At 35.0% G+C, this 7,818-nt stretch overlaps 1 long non-coding RNA gene across 1 annotated transcript; it reads left to right on the top strand.

Moving 5' to 3' along the window:
- Positions 1 to 279: 279 nt before the first annotated feature.
- On the top strand, positions 280 to 836 carry LOC131804588 (uncharacterized). The gene is made up of 3 exons (XR_009343174.1): positions 280 to 397; positions 461 to 595; positions 696 to 836. It is a non-coding gene; the product is annotated as an uncharacterized LOC131804588 (long non-coding RNA).
- Positions 837 to 7,818: the final 6,982 nt, after the last annotated feature.

Raw genomic sequence — 7,818 nt, 5'->3', positions numbered from 1 at the left:
AATAATAACAATACAATAATCATAACAATATTTTTCAAAGCAATCACAACAAAGTTTATTTTTTATTACTTTTTTGTTGATAATGTTGTTGTTGTTTTTGTGCTGCTTTAACAAATGACAAATGGTTTTCGAAAATCTCTTCGAATTTATTCTTATCACTTGACAACTGCTGCTCAAAACCCCAAGTGCATACATGTTCTGATCCAAAGAGCAGACAATGCAGCTTTTGCACCATTAAAATTTTAACCTTTGAACTGAGGTTTTATTTGTTTTGTTTTTATTTCTTCACTCCATCCACCTAATGGAGAAGTGCAGTTGTCTCCGCCACTTTGTTGCTGGTGCATTCTGTGGAAAAAAGGGAGAAAACACAATATTAAGCTAAATTTAAATATGAAGAGTAAGCAGATTATTGCCGAAGGAGCAAAAAAAGAAATAAAATTTTATGTTGAATTCTTTCTAGTTAGAGTTTGTTTTTTCTTCATTTGACCCTGCCATCCAATCAACCCAGTCAGTCATAATCTCAAGTATTTAACTTACAAAGGAATGCATTGCCCAGCACTGGCTCGCTGGCTGGCTGACAAGCGAAGTTCAAAAAGTATTAAAAAATGTGTTGTTGCCCAGGCACTTAAAGTTTAATGATAACCCAAGTATTTTTCTTCTCGTGTTTTGTTCTTTTTTTTGTAGTTTCTTTTTAGAAACATTGTTTTCACTTCTCGTAAATTCTTAACTAAGTACACAGCCAGCCATTGGACTGGAACTGCAAGCAAGCTGGAAGAAGACACCAATCGACCACAACGATTATAGTTGCTCTGCTGCTGATAACCTTTGGACATTTAGTCATAATCATCTTCACACTTCTTTTTATGCAGCCTGGCATTTCTTGAATGCTGTCAATAGATAACGCTGAAAGAAAAAACGATGACAAGCCACATTACTAATAGAGCGGGATGGTTATTATATGAGCCGTAAATATATAATTTTTAATGATTTTTATTGGCTGAACTTTGGAAGGGAAATTTGCAAAAGTAAGGAAAATTAACATGAGGTCTGTTCCATGGAATATCCGGAGTTAAATTTTTTCCAAAGAAATGTTTACACTCCCTCGTATAATTTTTCTTAAAATCGTTTTCAACACTTCAAAAGGTGCATACAATTCTATGTCGATTTAATGACAACCCTCTGCCTATTTTCCAGCCATATAGAGGGGCTGTATTTTCAGCAGATTTTTGAAAGTTGACTTGTTAGTTTGCTTTGTGTCTAGCATGTTAAGTGTAGGTCTTTTACAGTGTATTGGACTATACCTATCTAATTAAAGTTATTTCTTCCATATAAAGGTGTTTCCTGATTTTCGGGTTTTCGACAATCAAGCCAAAATACTCAGCTTCATCTCAGAAAAATAAAAACTCCACAATTTTCAATAGTCCTATCAGATGGTCCCTCCTGTATTAAATAATTATGAGGGTGTTAAATACTAGTATATTTTGAACCAAACCGCTTCAGTTTGGCGATTTTGGTTTTCAGAGTTTAATAAACACACCTGAATAGAAATATAAATATATCACTCGGATCTCTGATTTCGTATTTGCTGTTATTTTCTTACCGATAAACATCGGTAAAATAAAAATGCTTCTAATTTCGGTAAGTAACGACATACTTAGTTACCGAACAGAATGAGATAGTCTTTAAGTCCTACCGATATCAACAGTGTTGTCTACTTTAATTGGGACTTTTAATTCATAATTTTTAGTTTTAATTTTACCGATTTTTGTAGGTAAGTCAAAAAATGCGTTCGAGAATCCCACTACTGATCTACTAACTAATTACTTTTTATATCCTCCACCGCACTGTCAGGATATTATGTCTTTGTGTATTTGTTTGTAACACGGAGAAAGAAGCGAAATAGACCCATAGTTTCTTGTGAAGATCTCCATCAAATCACATTCTTAGCCTATTTATGTATGTCAGTCCGTCCGTCCGTCTGTCTATCCGTGTGAATTTGTGAAAAAATGCAGGTCCCATTAATAAACCGATTTAAATATAATTTTACACAGGTCATTTTTTTGACCAAAGGACGAACGGATTTTGAAACATACGACTGAATTCAGCCTTTAAATTTGGCGAACATCGCTTCAGATATAGCTATATATTCATTTTCCTATTGTGTTTTATCCGATTTGGTGTTAAAATCGCTCATATTCGTAATATACTCACTACAACAATGATATTTGGTACCAGATATAAAGCTCAGAAATACCTCTGTCAAATGTTGCGGAGATCGGTTCAGATTTAGATTTCCATATATCCTTATACAATTTCAGTATAAATGAATTTTACACATTCAACCGAATGTTTTAAATTCGTGAATCTCGGTAACAATATATCGATTGCTCTGATATACATTTTTTACCCTGCACCATACTATGGAGGGTATATTAATTTCGTCACTTCGATTGTAACTCCTACAATTCATATAATTCATATCAGACCCAACAAAGTATATATATTCTGAATCATCGTAAAATTCTAAGTCTATTTAGCGGTGTTTCTGTCTGTCCATTTTAATCGAGCTATTTTTCAAACGAATTGAGATCGAAGGCTAAAATTTTGCACACATAAAATATACGTGTGCCATGCCAGTAGACAGGGTAAATTCGTAAATAGGTCATGTCGGTCCAAGTTTTTGCATAGCCTCTATAAAATTGTACCTCTTAATATTCGGTATTTTGTATTTATTATTTTAGCGACATTAATTGCCGGAATTGTTTCAAATTTCGTAATTGATAAAAAATTACCTTTGCAGGTTCACGTTTTCGCATACCCCCACATACCACCACATAACGATACATCCCGATATTCCGTGTTTTGAAGATTTTAGCAATATAATACCCCGGAATTGTTTCAAATTTCGTATTTGAAGTTCGGGATCGGTACTACCACCAATGATGGAAAGTTATTTAGCCGGTATTTTTCGACGATTTTTTAAATTTTTGAATTTCCTTCCAAATGGTGGATGGTATTACTTAGATTGAGTCCATTCCTTCTGGTACCTCCCCCACAAAGGGTCAAAATTGTGAATAATTATAACTCTTGTAAAATGTGATGTAAGTGTCCGATAGGTTTCAAGTTGCACTCATCCCAATATATTTATTAACGAAAGGTCTGGGGTACCTCCCCCTCAAATTGTCAAATTTTGAATATCGATGAAACTCATAAAACACAAAATTAACATACGATTACATTCAGATTTTACACATCCTAATATTTTTATCAACACAAGATCTATTATAAAGATGGTACAAATCGGACCATTTCTTCTGGTACATCCCCACAAAGGGTCAAAGTTTTAAGTAATTATAACGAATAAAAATTCCGAATTTAGTTAGTATCCGTTCCTCTCCATATTTCACACATCCCATTATTTCCACTAACACGACATCTGCTGTAAAGATGGAATATATCGGTCCACTCATTCTGGTACCTTCCCCAAACAGGGGCAAAATTTTGAATATCCATGAAGCTTAAAAATCGCGAAATTAACATCTGATTCCATTCAGACTTGATACATCTCCATACCTCCATCAAAAAAATATCTGATATAAAGATGGTAGCTTACTTCTGGTTCCCTCCCCACTTGTTGTTCAATATTTTGAAAAAGCATCCAACTCTCTTCAAATATTACACATACAAACATTTTTGCTAACACAAGGCCTGTCGTGAAAATAATATATATCTGCGAACCCCCTTTGATAACAAACACACAAAGGGTCAGAATTTTTAATACTTTTATATGTCCTAACTTGAGACACAAGTCTGCGATTCCTTACATTTTGCTATATTTACATATGTCTCTTAATCAGAAACCTGAGATATTTTTATCAGTGTTAGGTGAAGTAGGAAAATGGAATAATTCGGTCGACTACATGTGGTTCTTCACGCATATATTAATTTTTTTTCTAAAAATTATCACATATCTCATATAAAGTGATGGATGTAGGCAATAGAGACCAAAACCTGAATGTCGCAATGTTTAAATAATATTTATTTTGGTCTGATACGAAATGGACAATATTGGCCTATTCCTTCGAAACCTACTCCATGGAGGATCAACAATTTGAATAATCTAACAGAAGTCAAAATATATTTAGGTAATCGACATTGGCTGAGATGGCATAACCGACTAATTAATAATTGAGATTCCGTTGTTTAAAATTCAAAGATACAACCAACAACATTTCAGTCGGTTTTTTTCTTAGCTTGAATGTTTTCTATGACTTTAAGAAAAAAAGGTTTAGAATCAATAAAAAATTGGTATTTTTATACCCTCCACCATAGTATGGAGGGTATATAAAGTTTGTCATTCCCCCCACAAAGTATATATATTCTTGATCAGCATAAAATTCTATGTCGATTTATCAATGTCCGTCCGTCTGTGGAAATTCCGAACGAAATGAAGTAGGTTGATAAAATTTTACTCAAATGTGTATTATGTCTTCAGGACTTTTGGTATTGAAAATGGGTCATGTAGGTCCACGTCTTCGTATAGCCCCCATGTAACGGTACCTTCCGATATTCGATATTTTGATGATTTTAGCGACACTATTTATCAGAATTGTTTCAAATTTGGCATTTGAAGTTCGTAATGGATGCTTCATCCTGAGACAGAAAATGAGCCATGTAGGTCCACGTCTTCGTATAGCCCCCATGTAACGGTACCTTCCGATATTCGATATTTTGATGATTTTAGCGACACTATTTACCGGAATTGTTTCAAATTTGGTATTTGAAGTTCGTAATGGGTACTACATCCTAAGACAGAAAATGAGCCATGTAGGTCCACGTCTTCGTATAGCCCCCATATAACGTTACCCCCCGATATTCGGTATTTTGATGATTTTAGCGACATTATTCACCGGAACTATTTCAAATTTAGAATTTGAAGTTCGTAATGAATACTACAGCCTATGAGGGAAAATTGTCTGTGCAGGTCCACGTTTTATAACCCCCGTGGTACCTCCCTCTATTCGGTATTTTGATGATTTTAGCTACATTATAAACAGATTTTTTTCAAGTTTCGCATTTGAATATTGTAATAGCTTGTTACAGAAGTTGCCTATGCAGGTCCATGTCGTCATACAGACCCAAATATACGGCTACATTCGGTATTTTTAAGATTTTAAAATAATTTTTAACGGATTTTATTTTTCTTTTTTAAATTGGTGGAGGTTATTCAAAGTTCGGCCGAACTTACAGCTTTTTTACTTGTTGTCACTAAATTTGAAATGCGACCACAATATGCGCTCGAATTCCATCACGATAATATTTGGTATAATTTACTTAACCCAATTCCCTCTATAAACATATATTTGTTACGGATAGCTCTAGCAAATATGCATAGAGGTTTAGGGAGTCATATTACCGGCTCTTCCTACTTTGGGCCTTTCCTTATTAAATTTAACATATTTACCGGCTCTTGGTAGCAGTTTGGAAAGTACTGATCCCCTATATTCAGTCCTTTTAGTTATTTCACTCAATTAACACATGCTTTCCTCACCTCTATCAAATTTGGAGACTGGACAAATGGAACCACTGAAAGTGTAATTGATCAGCATTAGCTTATCAATTGCAGCAGGTCACTTCATCCAGTCCAGGGTTCTTTTTTTGGTTGAAATGTTCGCTAGATTTCCCTTTAAATTTCCGCTAATCAATTTGCTCTCTTATTTTTGCATTCTGACAATGAGATTTCCACCTGAGTTGTTAATTGGCAATTGCCAATTGCAAGGCAAACTAATAAACAACATAGTAGGTAGTTATCTGGCGGACCGAAAAAGAAGAAGAAGCACTACAAAAATTACACTTCCATTGGCATGGATAAAAATGTGTGGACTGAGAAATATCTTCATAAGGCTCGCTATTCATCCTGTGGGCTGGTTGGCATCAGGCGCAGCAGGAAAATCAAATGAAATGAATGACTGTTGCAAATGCAAGTGATACACACACTGTGAAGGTGTGCAACCAAACAACAGCAACAACAGTAGTACTGCATGGCAATGGCAACAAACGGTTAAATAGTGCAACAACATGGTTGTCAGCTACCACCATTAACCATCACCACCACCACCACTACGGCTGCTGCCAACCGCCAAATTTGATGATCATTACAAATGACAAGCCGATCATAATGAAAATGCCCAGCAAAAGAGATGGAGAGAGGGCATTTTTTAATGGCCGCATTCAATGATGATGATGTTGTTGGCATTTCTGCGCACAGCCAGCGTAAAGTGGTTTAAACAACCAGTTAGGCGTCAGCGGATACCCACTGGAAGTCGAAAGTACCCAACCAGCCAACATCAAACTGCAACAACTGGTGTGCATCACTACATCCAGAACATGGTTAACTATGCAACTAGTCTTTGTTATTATTATTGTTAGTGACTGCTGCTGTTGTTGCTGATGTTATTGTTGTTGAATTTTGACTAGCTGCCGGTAACTCTGCTTCGTTCGTTCATTTTGTTGCTTTGGCTCGTTTGTTGCCATCTCTTGCCATCCAACGTTATGTTGTGTTGTGTTCTTAATGCTGTATGATTGTGTTAAACATAATTGCATATGATTATTGTGCTTGTTCAGGTGTGCAATTTATAACACTCCTCAAAATGTGCACCATTCCTGGCTTTCGGAGCACAATTTCCACAGTTGGCCAGTCATCCGTTCATCCGACCGCCTGTCCATCCCACTTGCAACAATGACGATGATGATGATGATGTTGTTGGAATTTTTGTATTACAAACTCACTAATTTAGGAGAAATTTGTTTCACTTTGCAATTGTATTGGAAATATATAAATGTGGATGTAGTTGTTCAATTAAGGTCACTTTTCAAAGGGGAGATTTTTGTTTGGAAAATTTCACCATAATGGTAGCAACAAAAAGTAATTAGTTTGTAGATCGGGTGCGGCTCGTTTTGGCCATATACTCCAACATATTTAAATATTTGGTTGGTAATTGTTTAAAAAAATATGAAGAGCTGGTTAGACACCGAAAATATGATAGTTTTTGATCCCTCTTGTAGTAATGATAACTACTGAATTACCAGCAGGCCAAAAATAACGAAATTATATTCCATTATTATTCTTAAAAATATCCAAAACAAAATAAATTATTTTTGATCATACCAAGTAAAAGAAAGGCATCACAAAGTCAGCAGGTCTAGTCGATGGATAGAATTTCAGAAAAACAATTTGGAAGAAACCTGAACATTTCCAAAAAAACAAAAAAAAAACTAGTAAAGACAGTCCTAAAGTCGGGCGGGGCCGACTTTATGATACCCTACACCACTTTGCTAATTTAGTAGAGCTCCACATAAAAATTACAATTTTTTATGGGAGAATTTAATCATACACGCTATGATTATAGTTGTAATTTAAAGTTCAAAGGACTAAATATGCCGAAGCATTTGTATCTTTTAAATTTTGACATTTATTGCCCATTTGGTGCAAGATTAATTTGAAATCAGATAAAGATATATATGGGAGCTATATCCAAATCGGAACCGATCTCGATAAAATTTGGCAAACATATTTTTGAGCTGTATTTGATATATTTCCCTAAATATCGTTGTTACGGAGTGAATTTTACGGTTGTGGGTAACAAATACAAAAAATCGGATGAACAATATATATGGGAGCTATAGCTATATCTAAACCGATCTTCACCAAATTCGGTATACTAGCTTCTAGACTCAATTCGGTCGTATGTGCCAAATTCCATCCCATTTGGGCAAATATTAGACGTTTGGTGCACAATAAAAGATAAATCGAACGAA

Source organism: Musca domestica, unplaced genomic scaffold, assembly GCF_030504385.1.
Source record: "Musca domestica strain aabys unplaced genomic scaffold, Musca_domestica.polishedcontigs.V.1.1 46, whole genome shotgun sequence".
In the NCBI taxonomy this organism is placed as follows: domain Eukaryota; kingdom Metazoa; phylum Arthropoda; class Insecta; order Diptera; family Muscidae; genus Musca; species Musca domestica.
The sequence above is the reverse complement of the archived record's forward strand: the minus strand, read 5'-3'. Positions and strand labels throughout refer to the sequence as shown.